General features: G+C 38.7%; 1 protein-coding gene across 2 annotated transcripts in view; it reads right to left on the minus strand.

Moving 5' to 3' along the window:
- Positions 1-3432: 3432 nt before the first annotated feature.
- Positions 3433-17790, minus strand: part of LOC309857099 (conserved oligomeric Golgi complex subunit 2-like) — a 141251-nt gene continuing 126893 nt past the window's right edge. The window contains exon 4 of one of the 2 annotated variants that reach the window (XR_014307472.1): positions 3433-3744. The gene's annotated coding sequence lies outside the window, so the exon portion shown is untranslated. Of the gene's footprint in view, positions 3745-6928; positions 9772-17790 lie in introns of those variants that run through there. The other variant, XR_014307473.1, reaches the window with a different exon arrangement.

The raw sequence follows: 17790 nt of genomic DNA on the forward strand, positions 1-17790 counted from the left end.
AATAATATATAAATATTATTTAATAATATATGTTCCATAATACATAACTTATATAAGACTTAAAATATACTGACATATAAATGAATATATATAAATATATATATAAATAGTATGTTATTTATAATTATTGCATAACATATATATTTCTTATGCATATATATAATATAGAATAATATATTTAATAAAAAATAAATCACATGTACATTAGCTAATATTCACTGAGTTTTTTTCTAGGCTCTTCTATACATAGGAATCATCAAAACAACCCAATTCTGTCTCGAAAAGAGAAGGGCACACTTGAAGAATCAGTGGAAAGCAGTGAAGAGGGGAAGGAGGCTGTGCCAAGTTAATGCACACACCACACATATGTTCATGTGAGAAGAAAAAAACGTGAATTAGAAAATGAAAAATGTGCAGCTATAAGCTCTAAATACATTTATCATTGCAATTTGTCTTCTTTCATTATCCTTATTTAGCCTATGAGTAAACCAAAGAACAGAAAGCTAAATTATTTGTTCCAGTTCACACAACTAGTAAGTGGTAGAGCCACGTACAAACCCAAGCAACAGGATTCCACACCCATAAAATCAAATATGCATTTAAGACTATCTATACACTTACATTTTTAATTTTTAGAATAACAGTAAGTAAAGTGATGTATCATTTCTTATGTGTCTTAATATTTCACAAACTGTGATTTGTAGGGCACAATCTTCAGGAAGCTTTTTACCCTTGGCCACAGAAACTAAAGAGAAACTGATCATTGCCTTCCTTTCTTTGAGACCGACAGTGTTTATTAACACATTAAGGCTCTCTGTAATAAAGAAACCTGTAATAAAAATAAATGATTTAGCTTTAACAGTTGAAGAAATAAACTTATTTATGTATGGAGAGAATAAATATTTATTTTATTCATCTATCAAAAGTCCTCCTCAGTATGGTATTTCTTTAATAGTACCTTGGGGAGTATGACTTGAGGTCATTCTCAAATTAGGACCCAGGGGTGATGCCAGCAAATTTCCTTCTACAGGAAGATTCAGCACACTAATTAGCTTTGTGACACTTTGTAATATCTTCATTCATTTCAGACCTTCCTTGGCACAGTTTCTGACATAGTCCTGATGCAGATGCAATTTTTTGTTTCCTTCTCAAAGTTGGTCAAACTAGGGAACTTTAACTTGAATACTATGTTACAATATTTGCCATTTAACAAATCCCATCCCAAGCATTACTTATCAATAAGAAATCCACAGAAAAGATTTCAAATTCAAGGTTTAATATTTGGCATGTGTTAAGATTCCTAGTTGAAATTTTGCAAAAGAAAAGTTGAGGGGCTCCTGGGTGGGTCACTGGTCTCAGGGTCCTGGAAATGAGCCCCTCATTAGGCTCTCTGCTCAGTGGGAGCCTGTTTCACCCTCTCTCTTCCTGCTTCTCTGCCTACTTGTGATCTTTCTCTCTGTCAAATAAATAAATAAAATATTAAAAAAAAGAAAAGTTGAACTCAAGTCAACCCGTTTTCTTTCTCTCTTTTTTTCTTTTTTTAAAGATTTTATCTATTTACCTGATAGAGAGAGGGAGAGATCACAAGTAAGCAGAGCAGCAGGCAGAGAGAGGGGGTAAGCAGGCTCCCTGCCGAGCAAAGAGCCCAATGTGGGCTCGATCCCAGCACCCCGAGATCATGACCCAAACTGAAGGCAGAGGCTGTAACCCACTGAGTCACCCAGGTGCCCGTCAACCCGTTTTCTAAGCGGGAACACACTGGGTGTCTGGGGGCACAGTCTAATCTAAGTCAACAGTCTTTCTCTTTACCTTTTTAGGTTCTGTTGCAAATGGGGCAGAGGGCACAGCTGAGGACAGAGTGGAAACCAGTGAGGGATGAAACTATGCAAGTTTGTGTGCGCTCATCACATGTCCCTGTGAGAAGAGGAAAACAAATGGGACTGTGAAGATTCACACAGCTATGGTTTAAAAATCTGTGTTTGTCCTTAGGGCATGTTACACTTCAGTGCCTCAGGTTCTTTATCTGTAAAATGGGTTCCCACATTTTTCCGTTTCTACTTTTAACTTGGTAGCTTGTACTGGAGAACAATTTGTCTACATGTTTACCCCAGTTCCTTCTAAGGACTTTCAGGCAAATTACCAAAAACATGAATAATTAAAATAAAGCAAATTTTTAAAGTCAAAGAAAAATGAAAATGAAGTATTCAACCACAGTGAAAGTGAGCACGTAGAAACATGCATGCAGCAAGGACTTGAACAATTCTTAAAGTTGTGCTAGTAGTTCAGATCAGAATTTCCCAGAAGCTAATGCTGATAGAACAACTGGAGGTTACAAGTTTTGTGTTATCAAAAAGCACCACTTTCTGGTGCTTTGAAGCAGAATGCATTTTTAGTGAGAGTGTATGGAATAAACCAAGTGCATGTTCCCTGCAAAAGGCCGCACACATTGTTCTGGCTTCAGCAGAAGAGTGGTGCATGACACTGCATCACGTTTATGTGAACAGCTCTTCAACCTGTATTCTTTTGTAGCTAGCCATTGCAAACATATGTGGCAGATTTGATGACATCTCCACAATTAATATGCTAGAGACAAACTTTCAAAGTGGCTATTTCTAATAGCATTCATCACAATATTCAGCTCTATATTTAGTTGTGACAACTTTCCAAGGTCACTTGTTGAAACCCCTAAGGACAAGCATATTAACTTGGGTTTGTTTCTCAAATAAACACAGGCAGCATGGCTTCTACCAGAAAAAAAATTTCTAATTTGGAGGAAAATAAACTATTTGATTTTAAATACCATTGATGAAGTCCCAGAACCTTAAGTCAGGTTCGGTGGGGTGAGGAGGTTCGGAGCCGACGACTAAAGAAAGAATTCTTAAGACGTCATTGGTGCAAAATGGTGGTTTATTAAAGCACGGGGACAGGACCCGTGGGCAGGAAGAGCTGCTGCCCCGGGTTGTGAGGGTGGGCATGTTATATACCCCACGGTTGGGGGGAGGTAGTGAAGGAATGGGGGATTTCGACAGAGTTCTCACATGCTAGGGAGGGCCTACAAGGTGCCGGGGGGGAGTCTTTGACATTATGGCTTGATTAATGTCGTCCCTAGGTCAAGCACTAACATCAAGATAATGGGGGATTCTTGGTGGGGCATTATGATCTGGCTATCATTTACATTCCTTTCTACCCCAGTCTCCTCCAGTTTATGGTGGGAGGGGGACATTAGGGCTTCAGGAACCAAGAGTTATTTGCCTCTGGAAATTTGTGCTATTGATAAGGTAACCTCCCTGTTTAGGTCTCTAGGACATCTTGTAGGGCAAGGGAGATTCCTGTTCTGCAGGATTGCGATCCCTGCAAGTTAACTATTTATCGCTTTATGGCAGTCAGGGGTGCCTGAGAAATGCTACACACATGGAGGGGAGCGGGTGAAGAGGGGGTGCAAGGCGCCAGCTTTTGCTTTGTCCTCAGCCAGCCTCCTGCTCCCTCATCATTCCCCCCTGAACAATTTTGACCCTTAAATCTTTAAGGTGGTTGAAGGTGGAAGGTCTCATCTTCTGTAACTTCTTCGTGCTGAATAGGGGCGTAGAGCTGTCCCTACCTGCTCGGGTCAATATTGGTCAGGGTAGGAACGTATAAGGGAGTTACAAAAGGTGGAGGCAGCTGAATCCAGCGCTGACAGTGAAGAGGCGTCCTCGCGCGCGACAAGGATCGTCTGTCGTGGTGTAGTCATTGTAGCAATGGAGTCTCGGCACCAAGTGGAGAAACATGGAACAAAGCAACATATTAGGATTAATAAGGCGATAAGAATAAGAAGCCCGAAAAGGAGATTTGACCATAGTCCTCCTTCAAATTAGGAACTTAACCATTTACTGAGAGAGAGAGAGGGATCTTGTAGGGCCTTAATCTGTGTATTAATATCCTTTTATTAGTCCTGTGACATTTTTGTGATAGTCTGGAATGTATACACAACATTCTGTCTTGATAATTGCACATGTGCCACCCTGGGCTGCTGTCAGGACATCCAAGGCCATCCTATTTTGTAGGACTGCCTTGCGTATTTGTGAGACTTTGGTATTAAGGAGGGAGATGCCATTTAGTGGATCATTGAGTGCCTTTGTAGTATATTTAGTAAGGGCTTCTACATGCCACATGACATCCTCTAGTCCCGCAGATGGAACAAAAATGGATGCTAAGTGATCATACCATTTAAAAACAGATTGTGTCCATCTTTGTTTCAAGTTGGGGAGATTAGCTGGAGTGGTGATGGTTTTAGTAATGCGCCCATGAATCCAGGCAAATCCTAAAGTACAGCGACCTATCTACCCTGGAGGAAGCCAGGGCCACAGGTTAGTTCCACATATCCAGTGGGTTCCATTTGGAGCTGGCCATCTAATTCCAGGTCACCTTACCCAATCAGTAGCAAAACATTCAGTAGCCTGGAGTACTATTATTTGGGAACACATTTCTAATGATAGCCATCCTCGATACTGTGTGTTATTTGTCCAAGTATCCTACGTATAATTCTTTTGTTCCCAGCATAAAACTGCCTTTTAACTGAGCTGTCCAATCGTGGGTGTGAACCACAAATATGTATCCCGGATCTGATATATGCCATCTTCAGTATAGCGATAAGGAGGGTTTTATAACTTAGGCTCATATTTGATTGGGGAGTTATGGCTTGATAGCAATCCCCTTTCCTTCCAAATAGCTCCATGAGCATGTAGTACCAGGAAAGCATATTTGGAGTCAGTGTTAATGTTTATTCTTAGACTTTGGCAATTGCAAAGTGCTAGTAAGCACTATGGCACACCTAGCTTTTCTTATTTTTTTTTTATGAAAACTACTGTCATCAGAAAACCAACTGTCATTCATATTTTTAACAGGGGCATCTTAAATCTGGACAAATAGAGTAAGCAAGATCAATAACTTTTGAACATTTTTGCTCTATAGAGAAAGAAGTACAGTGGTCAGGTTCAGGCATACAGGTAACTAGGTTTAAAGTTTGACAAGTTTTATTTCTGGCATATCTGTTAATGTAGCCCAGTATTTAATAAGTTGGCCTCCATCATCCAGTGGTGGTCTTTGGCTTCTAAGACAAATCTGGACCTGATGTGACATCATTATAGTCAAGGACTGTCCTATAGTGAGCTTTGAGGCTCTTTTATAGGAGGGCTGTTCCATGCTTAGCTAAAGCATCTATTTGCAATTGCACCTCAACAGAGGTGGCCTCTAGGATAAATATGACAAAGGGGTGAAACCAATAAGAAGACCTTTGAGTGGTCCAACCTTAACAATATCCTGATTACAGAGGATCATTGCCAAGTGGGAGAGAACTTGTCAAGAGATAAGGGGAGTCCCCCAGGGATCATCCAATCCACTCATAAAGAAAGTGGGGTCATCCATTATCTCCACAAGTCCATAGTTAATCCTATGGAGTGCGATAGGTTGGCTTTTAGGCAATTTCATTATCCCAGCCACACACAAGGTGTTAGTCAAGTTATACAATTGTAGGGGAATCAATCCCATTTTTCCAGTTGTTTAATCATGTGCCGTGGGGTCTGCTAATATCCCCACAAAATAAAATGCAAGAAGATCATCTAAATGAGCTATTGTGTAGCTTCTCTGAAGTTTACCTCTAATTGTTTAGCTCAGGTAAACAAACATTTAAAGACAATCAAATCTAGAATTTAACATCCATAAAGGTGTGTTATTAAAACATAATTTTTCTCTCTAAAATAACCCTCATTTCCAGAGATAGCCAAATCAGGACTAATTCACTTGTGAAACAAGTCCAGTTTTAACAAACTTGGCCTAATTATTTACATAAGCTCAGTAAGAACAGTGACTGTGATCAATAGATCTTTTAGAATCTGCTTTGCTGGAACTTTGTATAAGGAATCTCTAGGTTGAACTTTTAGTAGCCTCTCCGGGCCAGAAGCCAAGCCCTGTACTTGCCATGAGGCATGCCTGCAATGCCTTTGGGCGAATTCCTCTTCCCAAGACTGCACCTACCAAGGAGTGACATTCTTTACTCACCTGGTGGGGCTGCTGGGAACTCTGTAAGCAAGGTATCAGGCCAACAGTCCCAAGGGGCTTTATGGCTCCAGGTTTCATAAAGTCAACCTTAGTTCCTTAAAGCTGTCTGGTCATATCTGAGTCTTTTCAAATATGACATTCCAGTCAAAGCCTTGGTAAAATAACCCGTGTTTCCAATTCTTTCCTGTTACAAGGAGAACAGATTCTTATTGAACTTATGCAAATGACTGATTGCCGTGGAAGAATGAATACTTACTGAGACCTTTTGGTTTCAGAGGGTTCAGATAGAGAGAAAATTTGAATGCTTTGAGCACTTTTACAAATGAGCACTTTTACATCTCTATAAGTTACAGATAACTAGGAGGAAGTATCCCTAGTCTGGAAGAGCAAACATTAGAGAGAACCAGCCATGTTTAAAGACAAAACATTAAGGGACACAACACTATAATCTTTTAGTCCCATGTTACTAATTCTGGTGAATGCGGCTTTAGTCCGTTTTGGAAATTCTTACCCATTTCAGTTTTAGGATTTTCAAGCATATCAAATATCTGTAAAAGTCCTTTATAGGAATCTCCTTGAAGATAAAACTCATTTTACCAGAGAATTAAAACAATTATAAATGACAAAAACTCAGAATGAATATGGTTAGAGCTAAAGAGACACGGGAGTTTACAATTTAGCTGCAAGGAAATCAGGTTATTTCTGTGATACATAACATTTCCATAATTACAGTATCAAGCGATGATCTCTCAAAACATTAAAACTTTAGGAAGTGCGTAGAATCTCTAGAATAGTTACAGCATTTTCCCAAATGTAATCCAAGGTTTATCATTGGTTCAGTAGTACTTCATGAGCAACTTCACATACCAAGGAAAAGCCTGAGTTAAAGAGATTTACAATTTAAATCTTGTCAACATTTGCTAAAATCTTAGAAAGTTTTAAAGCACATGCCTAAATATAATTAGGGATGTTAAACACCTGATAAACAAAACATAGAAACTCGTTTTTCTGGGCAGGCAAAGAGAAAACCATTTACATTTTCTTAACAGCAGATCAATTGATCTAAGAAAACATTGTCCTTTTGAACAGAGAATTTCAGTCTTGTACCAATGTACCTTTAAAACCCATTCATTTCAATCTTATTTCATTCTTGACCATAGCTAAAATTCCTTTTCTGAAGATTTCCCTTCACAAACCTTCTACAACTTTCCTTTGCATTCAGGTTTTGTCCCAAGCCATTTCCTTCCAAACAACCATCTCATTTAGGACAAAATTACCTTCCTTTACCTTCAACAAAATGTATTCCCATTCCTTAAGTCTTTCTTACATATCTCCTACTTTCCTACATACAGAGTTTCCCTTTATTTCCATCAGTCTTAGCTACACTAGGCAGAACTTTGTATTCTTAGAAACACCTTTAGTTATTAACCAATTGTGAACTGTTACAACAGAATTCTTCAGGTGGCAATTTATGAATCAGTTAAGTGGCAAACAAGTTTACCAGCAGATTTAAATACTCTTAGTTTCTTTGCAGTAAGAAGTCAAAAAGCACAAGCCTACATCCAGAAATTAACGACTTAGCATTTTATCCTGTTTGGTTAAGACCTAGATGTCCACAATTTAATTCCTTTTGTCATCCAAGCAAAACTTTAAAACTTTCAGGTTACCAAAGACTTTGAAAGCTACTTCAGCAATTACCCATTAGAACTTTGAGATAGACAATTAACCATCAGTTTAGTCATTTCTTTGCTAACAAATTTTAACAAGTAACACAAGCTTATTTGACCTTCAGTAAACTTTGATAGAATAAAAGCTTCACATTTACTGCTGTAAACTTAAAAGACAGGTCTTAATTAAACCAACAAACTTAACTTAGTTCCAATAGTGATTTATGTTCCACCTGGGCCCACTCCACTTTGAATGTTTACCTGAGACATGCGTGGGAAGATCTGGAGTGGGGGTGTTCTTCTTGCTCCTTGACAGTGAAGAGAGAAGGAGCCGTGGTGCATGATCTAGAGGCTAGTCATGCAGGCTGCACACACGTTGGTACAGAAACACATAAGGGGAAAACAGAGGAAACAAAGTGCTGCCAGGAGGCAGAGAAAAGATTCCCGGTTTCGGAGCTCATAAGCCCCAACAGAGGAGCAGACGCCATGCTTTCCCACCAGCAAGGGGGAAGGGGTTAGGCAGTCCAAGTCAGGCCAGAGAACACAGGGAAACTTCCCCGAAACAAAGAGAGTTTCGGCAGCTGCTTGGGAATATTCCTTATGGTCTCTGTCTCGAGTTAGACCAACCCCAGTTGGCTCCAGTTATAGCCATTAACACGGGAAGTGAGTGAGGGAGAAGCCCCCACACCTATTAGGAGAAACAGAAAGAAATAAAGCCAGAGCCCCCTTTGCTAGGGATGGCCCAGCAACCTGGGTTTACTAGAAGAAGGCTTATTTACGTAATTACCATCAGGAGAAAGTTTCAAACACATTTTGCAAAAGCCCCTTAGTCCAGGGTCCTGGTGCAGAGCAATAAAGGCCTAGGTATGAGCAGTGAAGGTATCCTAGGTCCATTTGCCCTGTTTCCTGCAGAGATCTAACTGATAGATCCCACTGAAGCCATGCAGTGTTACAGGAGCTCAGTGCTTTCCTAAGTTTTGCAATCCAAATTATTTCCAGTGGGTTAAAAGGCACCCCAAGGTAGAGTCCTTGGGAACTGAAGAAGCCTACTGAGGCCATGCTTCCAGAAAAGTAAAGAAGGTCCATTACCATAAATTCCCCCAACTCCTGTGTGGCGTCCCGCACAGGGTATGTCAGAGGTTTCAGGTGTCAAAAGCGACCGGAGGCGTCCCTCAAGATATCGCTATTGATCACCGTCATGCCTTAAAAGGCCCTGGAGGGGTGCCGGCGTCCCTCCACTTCCCCATCACATCCTAGGCTGCCAATGGGTGCCTGGTGAATGGACGAGGAAATTGTGCCATGCCAAGCCATTGTCTATCCTGAAGACTGCATACTGTTTTGCCATATTAACCCACAAAAACGCTAGAGAAGTTTGGCAAGGGGAAATTACCCAATTTCATAGCTTTAGACGGTTTGCAGAAGACACTGACGAGAAACAGTAAAGATTGAAATCCATCATGGTCTATGCGACATTCCAACACATGTGGTCCTTACAGCCAACTTCCCTAGGAAACGGTCCCCGGTTGCGTTTTAATTCAATTGAGTACTGGTTTCGGCCGGCTCCCAGTGGAGGTCCCGCGGCCAGAAGTGGCTAGACCGGGCATGTGGAGGGGATCACATTAGATCAATCAGGAGGAAACCTCACACGGGAGTCTTAAGATTGGCAGCCGTCCTGGTGACTTAGGTGGCTGTCCCGTGCCCAAGAGAGACAACTTTCTATAAGAACAGGAATAGAGTGAGGCCATCAAGTTTCTTGGTCTTATTGCCATTCCGGCCAGGGTACTAGCTTACAGCCAAAAGGCAGACGCTCTCCTCCCCGTGGAGTAGCCACGGGCTAGAGGATTACAGCCTGAGCAATTGACATGCAAGTGTTCCAATAAGACCATACTCCTTGAAAAGCCCTGGAATGAGAGTACAGGAAAAGGAGAGAAAGTACTCACCAATTTTGCACCGAAGCTCAGAGTCCAAATGTAAAGACTCACAAACCTCCTGGCTGGCTCGCCAAAAATGATGAAGTCCCAGAACCTTAAGTCAGGTTCGGTGGGGTGAGGAGGTTCGGAGCCGACGACTAAAGAAAGAATTCTTAAGACGTCATTGGTGCAAAATGGTGGTTTATTAAAGCACGGGGACAGGACCCGTGGGCAGGAAGAGCTGCTGCCCCGGGTTGTGAGGGTGGGCATGTTATATACCCCACGGTTGGGGGGAGGTAGTGAAGGAATGGGGGATTTCGACAGAGTTCTCACATGCTAGGGAGGGCCTACAAGGTGCCGGGGGGGAGTCTTTGACATTATGGCTTGATTAATGTCGTCCCTAGGTCAAGCACTAACATCAAGATAATGGGGGATTCTTGGTGGGGCATTATGATCTGGCTATCATTTACATTCCTTTCTACCCCAGTCTCCTCCAGTTTATGGTGGGAGGGGGACATTAGGGCTTCAGGAACCAAGAGTTATTTGCCTCTGGAAATTTGTGCTATTGATAAGGTAACCTCCCTGTTTAGGTCTCTAGGACATCTTGTAGGGCAAGGGAGATTCCTGTTCTGCAGGATTGCGATCCCTGCAAGTTAACTATTTATCGCTTTATGGCAGTCAGGGGTGCCTGAGAAATGCTACACACATGGAGGGGAGCGGGTGAAGAGGGGGGTGCAAGGCGCCAGCTTTTGCTTTGTCCTCAGCCAGCCTCCTGCTCCCTCATCATTATGAACATGTAAGAGAATGCTTAAGTGACTTTTATAGTTTGGTATACTCTTTATTACCTGTACCTGTACGCTGCAGGAAATGTGCTTTCTCCACTCCTTCTTTTAATAAGAAAGCCACAACAGAGAGAACATTCCACTTGCTGGCCTTGTGACTCTGATTTTTCCCACTCCCATCACAGATGCTCAACAGTATGAAAAAGTCCATGGTGTTTCACTTATGTATGTAGTGATAATTAATATTGAATTTATTTTATTCCTTTAAGAAATATTTGCCAGGAGGCTACTATTCCAGGTACCAACCTAGGCATCAAAAAAGAAATGGGAAGGACATGGTTATTATCTCATGATGATGTACCTTAAACCTGTAAAATAGTCTTTAAATGCTAGTTACTATTGTTAAGTAATAACTGATAATGAGTAAAGGTTATGGTGATTATTATCTTCCAAACTCTTCTCATTGCCTCACAGGTGTTTGTAAAAGTAGGTGGCAAAGTTGCTGCAGCTACAATTTGCTTGAAATGTAGGAATCTGTCTTGATATCCCTGAGATTTTGTTTCATGTCAGATATATCTGAATTGTGCATATCTGTTCATAAACCATTCATGTGGCATTGTGCTAGGTGATCTAATGTATACAAAAAATTACAGAAACACTCCATATCCTAATTTGATGGAACAGATATAATCCCTTTAAAATGTTAACTATGAGGAGCCATGAAATTACTTATTTATCTGAACATCCTGTGGCTTATATAAGGATGCAGTCTCTGGACAGACTATAATTGCAACATGACTTCCTCTATGGATGGAATCTTTTTATAAAAATAAACCTTCTTTGCTCTGGGCAGATGCAGCTTTATACTAAGACAAATCTTGAGTAGCCAGCATGCATGCACTGGATAGCTTTCCCCACTCACCCTGTTAGCTGGGCAGCTTCGAACATGTCCCACAATGCAACGAGTTTATGCAATCCTGAGTTAATGCCACTAAAATGGATGCCAGAGGAGTAAAATATTAATTAGAAAATTAGTAAAGTAATATTGGCATTAAGATATTCAAAGAACTCCCTTTTGTTTTGTTTTGTTTTGTTTCCCTTCCCCCCAGGAAGACTTTATAAAAGATGAAGAAAGAGTAATTGCATTTTGAAGAATAGGTAGGATTCACATAGGCAGAAAAAAAAGATAGAGATATTTTCAGTTGGGTAGATGAAACAGAGTGCACAAAAAGTATGAAGATTGGAGAGAGAAATTTGTGAGAACAGCTGGTAAAAGCATTTGGTTGGAATTGTTGTATTGAGTGTGAGAATTAGGATAAGAGAAGAAATACAGTTTGCTGCCAAGTGACAGAGGACTTTGAATATTAGAATAAAGAATCTAAACTCTACCCTTTGGGAACAACAAATCACTGAAGCATTTTGAGAAAATGATTGATATAATTAAAAGCAATCATTTTGGAAAATGTCAGTACAATATAAAAGAAAATTTTCCACTTAAAATGAAAATCAGTAATGGTTGCTCCTGAGAAATGCTAAACTGCAGGTTAGGTAAATAAAATAATCTCCAATTCACGTACAGTGAGGTAAGGAGTACTAATGTTTTAGTGTACTTAAATCTAGATTTGTTCCATGCATGTAGTGCATTTTACAATTATATAAGCATATATTTTATAAAAATATTGTTTCACTGTGCATAATATTTTAAAGATACTTTGTCATTGCACCAGATAATATAGATTTATAGTTAATAAGGAACACATCTCCTATTGAACTACATAAAAGTTTTACACACACACGTGTGTGTGAGTTCAATTTAATTACAAACAACACACACACAGACTGTCATTTGTACACAGATATACGTATGAAACCTGGAAGGAGATTGAAGACCTAGACACAGGCAAATGCTGGGAATGGCCAGCAATCCCTATCCCAACAAATGAAAGGTCACTCCAGACTTGGCTGTGAAAGAGAGTAGAAGGCAAGGGGGTCAATGCCCAAAGACCCTTTGCTCTTCTTTGCTCCTCCTTTTATTGATCCTTCACAATAATCACAAATCCTTATCACTGTTTCTGAGGCCTGTGATGTTGACAAGGGGTCTTTCTGAAACTAGGAGGATCTGTTTACAGGAAAGATAAGATATGCTAATCTGCCTGTCCTCCTAGACATAGCTTAAGGGACAATGCATATATCTCTTAGATCACAGGGTGGCTGTTTGGGTTAAGAGAGCCTTGGGGAAAGCAAGTCTCTGCAGCATTCCAAAGGCAGAGAGGTCCATCAGGCCTAGGCATTCCAAAGGCCTATCCCTTCTCTGAAAACTTCTTCCCCCCAGCAGCCTTCGTGTTACATTTTAGCGAGCCCAGTCTTATGGCTGATTTCATGCTGAACATTAACCTCAAAAGGCAAACTTCTATCGCAACTGACTAAAGATAAATAAATAAATCCCCAAACAATATTGGGTTTGAAAAATTGAAAATAATTCTGGATATATAAATGAAATTTAAAAATCAGAATTGGAGTGCCTGGATGGCTCAGTGGGTTAGCCTCTGCCTTCAGCTCAGGCCATGATCTCAGGGTTCTGGGATCCAGCCCCACATTGGTCTCTCTGCTCAGTGGGGAGTCTGCTTCCCCCGCTCTCTATGCCTGATTCTCTGCCTACTTGTGATCTCTCTCTCTGTCAAATAAATAAAATCTTTAAAAATAAAAATAAAAATCAGAAGAAATTATAAACAACTTTAAATGATATATAAGAAAAAAGGTAAAAATGACATTTCTATCAATATATCTTTATAAATTTTCTACACATACACACACACACACACAAATAAAATCTAAATATATCCAAAGCCATTAAAGTGATTAAATCAGCAAGTAAAAGTTACCAAAAATATTATTTGTTAGTTCGCAAATGTTTTATAAGCTAATGCCAGGGAACCTTTAATAAAGTAGCAATTCCCTTATTGTACTATTGGGTCTTTTTATAAAGACGTGATTTGGGTGACAAAGAGAGTAAATGCTTTTGCTCATGTTTCATCTACTTTTGATAGCACCAGGTAGTCTAGGAAAAATATATGTTTCTACTGATTTCATTATAATTCACCTTCATATTAAATAAAGTATGCTAAATCAAACACAACAGTATATTTTGAAAAAAAAAAATCTAAGTTCAAACTGTCTTTATCCCAAGCATAAGATGTATTTCAAGAAAAGATTATGTATTTATGCAATACATATTATTAAGAGAGTAGGGGAGAAAATGTAATTGTATCAATCCATGATGATAAACTACTTGATAAAACCCACAGCTAACATCACACTTAATGATGAAAGACCAAAAATTTCTCCATAAATTCAAAACAACACTAGGATGGCCACTCTCATTATTTCTATCTAATATTTTAAAAGATTGTAGTCAAAGCAATAATGCAAGAACAGATAAAAAGATATTAAGATTAGAAAGGAAGGAATAAAACTATCTGTATTTTCATGACATGATCTTGTGTATATAGAAACATATGAAATGTTTCTAGAGAAACATATGAAAATATACAAGGAAATTTAGAGCAAAAAATTCAGTAAGGTTTCAGGATATAATATCAATATACAAATTTAGTGGTGATTTTATACACTAGAAATGAACAATCTGGAAATGAAATGAAGAAAGCAATTTAATTTTCAATAGAAAAAAATAATAAATTAAGTGGAAATACACTTAAAAGAACTACAAAACTTGTACAGTAAAAAATATAAAAATCACTGAAAGAAATTTTATAAAATACTAAATGCATTAAAAGATATACCATGTTTATGAGCTGGAACATTTAATACTATTAAAATGGCAATCCTATTCAAATTGATCTATAGATATAATACAATTTCTATCAAAACCAGCAGGGCTCCAAATAGCAAAAAAAAAAAAAAAAAAAAAAAAAAAAAAAAAAAATTAAAAGAACAAAATTAGAAGACTCATACCTCCTGAATTCACAACTCATCACAAAGTTAAAAATTTAATTATGTGTGTTATTCGATTAAGAGTAGATGAATGAATTAATGGGATAAAAATTAATGTTCCAAAATAACACCATATATCTTTGAGAAACTGACTTTTGATGAGGGTCCCAAGACAACTCAGTAGGTGAAAGAATAGTCTTTTCAGCAATTAGTACTGAAGGACAGCTAGTAATCTTATGCAAAGGAATGAAGTTGGACTCCTACCTTATACCTTATATAAAAATTAACTATCTAATTTTAAAAAATAACTATCTAAATAAATAAATAAATAAACCGTAAGAGGTAAAACTATAAAACTCTTAGAATAAAACATAAAAAATGTGTAAATATTTTTGATCTTGAATTAGGTAATAGTTTCTGAGAAATAATTCATAAAGTCCAACATACAAAGAAAAAACAGATAAATAAGATTTCACCAAAATTATTTTTTTCTCCATCTCCAAGGACATGATCAAGAAAATGAAAGACTATTTACAGAATGGGTGAAGATATTTGCAATTCATATATCTTGTGACTTTCACATCCAGAGTATATCAAGAACTCTTACAACATGACAAAGAGACAACCACCCAATTAGAAAATAAGGAAATAACTTGAATAGACATTTCTCCAAGAATACAAATAGCTAATAAGGGCATGTGAACAGGCACATCACAAGCCATTAGGTAAGTGATGAGGGAGCAGGAGGCTGGCTGAGGACAAAGCAAAAGCTGGCACCTTGCACCCCCTCTCCACCTGCCCCCCTCCATATGTGTAGCATCCCTCAGGCAGCCCTCACTGCCATGAACAATAAGCAAATAGTTAACTTGCAGAGCTCACAATCCTGCTAGACAGGATTCTCCCTTGGCTTACAAATGTCCTAAATCTCACTATTGTGACACACCACCAAAAAGTCTCCCAACTATCTTAATGTTAATGGCTGGTCTAAAGACAACATTGATCCAGCCCCTAGGGCAAGGCCTCTGGCAGGCCTGGAACATCCTGGCACCTTGTAGGCCCTCTTTAGCATATGAAAACTCCACTGAAACCTCCCTTCCCCTCACCTTCCCCCAACCGCAGGGTATATAACATGCCTACCCTCAAAACAGGGAGCAGCAGCTGTATCTCCGCCTGCCCACGGGCCCTGTCCCTGTGCCATAATAAATCACCTTTTGCACCAACGACGTCTTAAGAATTCTTTCTTTAGTCTTCGGCTCCGAACTTCCTCACCCCACTGAACCTGACTTAGGTTCTGGGACTTCATCATTTTTGGCGAGCCAGCCACAATGAAATGTTACTTCATACCAATCAAGATGGCAATAATCAGTAGAGTCAGAAAATAAAAAGTGTTGCCATATATGTTGAAAAATTAGAATCCTCATCTATTCCTTGTTGAAACATAAAATGGGGGTGATGGACATTGAGGAGGGTATGTGCTATTATGAAGACTGTGAATTGTATAAGATTGATGGATCACAGATCTGTACCCCTGAAACAAATAATACATTATATGTTAACTTAAAAAAAAAAGAAAAGAAAAAATAAAAAAATCAAATGCATTTAATATTTAAATAATTCCACACCTAGGAATTTATGCTAAAGATATAATCAAGTATCTGTACAAAAATTAACCTATAAGAATGTCAACCATAGTATTATTCATCATAAAATAATTGAAAAACTAAATATTCTATACAAATGGAGTAATTAAAAGAAAAAGAAACATAAAATGATGGATTTCCTCTGTCAAACAATTTGACAGTTCCTCAAAAAGTCAAATTTAGAGTTATCATATAAACCAAGAATTCTACTACTAGGTATATATTTCTAACAGAACTGAAAACATATGTTTACATAAAGAAAACCATGTATATGAATGTTCATAACAACATTATTCTTAACAGCTCCAAATGGAAACAACACAGATGTCCAACAACTAAAAATGGGTAAACAAATTGTGATATATCCATACAATGGAATAGTATTTGACTATTAAAAGAAATAAAATATTGTATGTGCTACAATACAGATTAATTTTTAAACCTTATGCTAAGTGAAAGAAGATTGACACAAAAGGCTGCAAATGGTATAATTTCATAAAAATGAATTGTCCAGAAAAAGTATATCTACGAGACTGAAATCAGACTAGTGGCAGCCAGGGCTGGGGGAGGGGAGAATGAAGTATAACTGCTACTATATATGCAGTTTTTCTTTTGAAGTAATAAAAATATTCCAAGCATTAAATAGTGGTGATTTTTATACAACCTTGTGAATATACTAAAAAATAAATAAGTGCAAAAAAAAAAAAAACAAAAAACAAAAAACAAAAAACCAACAACACTCTAATAGGGTAAATGTCATGATATGTGAATTACATAGCAATAAAAAAGATGGCAGAGAAAGAGGAAAAAGATGATAGAGAAGTAGGGGACCCTATTTCAACTGGTCCCCTAAATTGAGCAGGATATCTACCAGACTAGTCAGAACACCACAAAATCAGCCTGAGATATAAGAAGATATATCTGGATCTCCACAAACATAATATCTCTGGTGGTTGGTATTGAGGTATGAAGCAGGGATCCATGATTCTGTGAACAAATATTGTAAGATAAACAGAAGGAGAAGAGACCTGCTTCTCTCTTCAGCCTGGAAGGTGAAATAACACAAGAGCACTCAAAAGCTGCCCACACTATGGACCAGGCACAGACTTGAAGATCCATAGCAGTAAGGAAGGACTTTAGGACAGTCCACCAGACTTATACCTAGAGCTTTAGGAGCACACAAGCAACCCAAGGGTGCCTTGCTTCTGCACAAAGGGTAGAGACATGCCTGGACCTAGAAGCAAGGGCTGGGAGTGCTGCTGTGGGGTGCACAACCCAGAACACTGTGGTTTTTAGCAGCACATACAAAAGCAGAGACAGTGTGGCCTGGAGAGTTCCATGAAGATCAGACTGCATTCTCTCTATTCTGAGACAAAGGTTTGGATACAATCACTTCTGCTCTGACTCTCAGAAGAGATGCACAAAGCTGCCAGGGAAAGATGCCAGACAACAACAACAACAACAAAAAATCAAAACTAAAAAGGTTTCAATGAATACATCCCCTCCCCACAGGGGGCAGGGTAATTTCGCCCAAACAAGGTTGCCTGAGTAATAGCACCACAGGCCTATCCACCATCCACCAGAAAATAGGCTGGAAGAACAAGAGGCCAACATCCCTAAGGTTCCTATAAAACAGGTGCATCTTGCTTGGGTTGTGGTCAATAATTTGGACTCTGTACATCCCTTCAACCACCCCTCAACAGAATGACTAGGAGAAGGAACCCTAAAAGAAAGAACCAAAAAAGTGGTCTCTGCCATAGAACTACTGGATATGGATACAATCAAGATGTCAAAAATTGATTTT

This window comes from Mustela nivalis (assembly GCF_964662115.1).
Source record: "Mustela nivalis genome assembly, contig: HAP1_SCAFFOLD_379, whole genome shotgun sequence".
NCBI lineage: Eukaryota > Metazoa > Chordata > Mammalia > Carnivora > Mustelidae > Mustela > Mustela nivalis.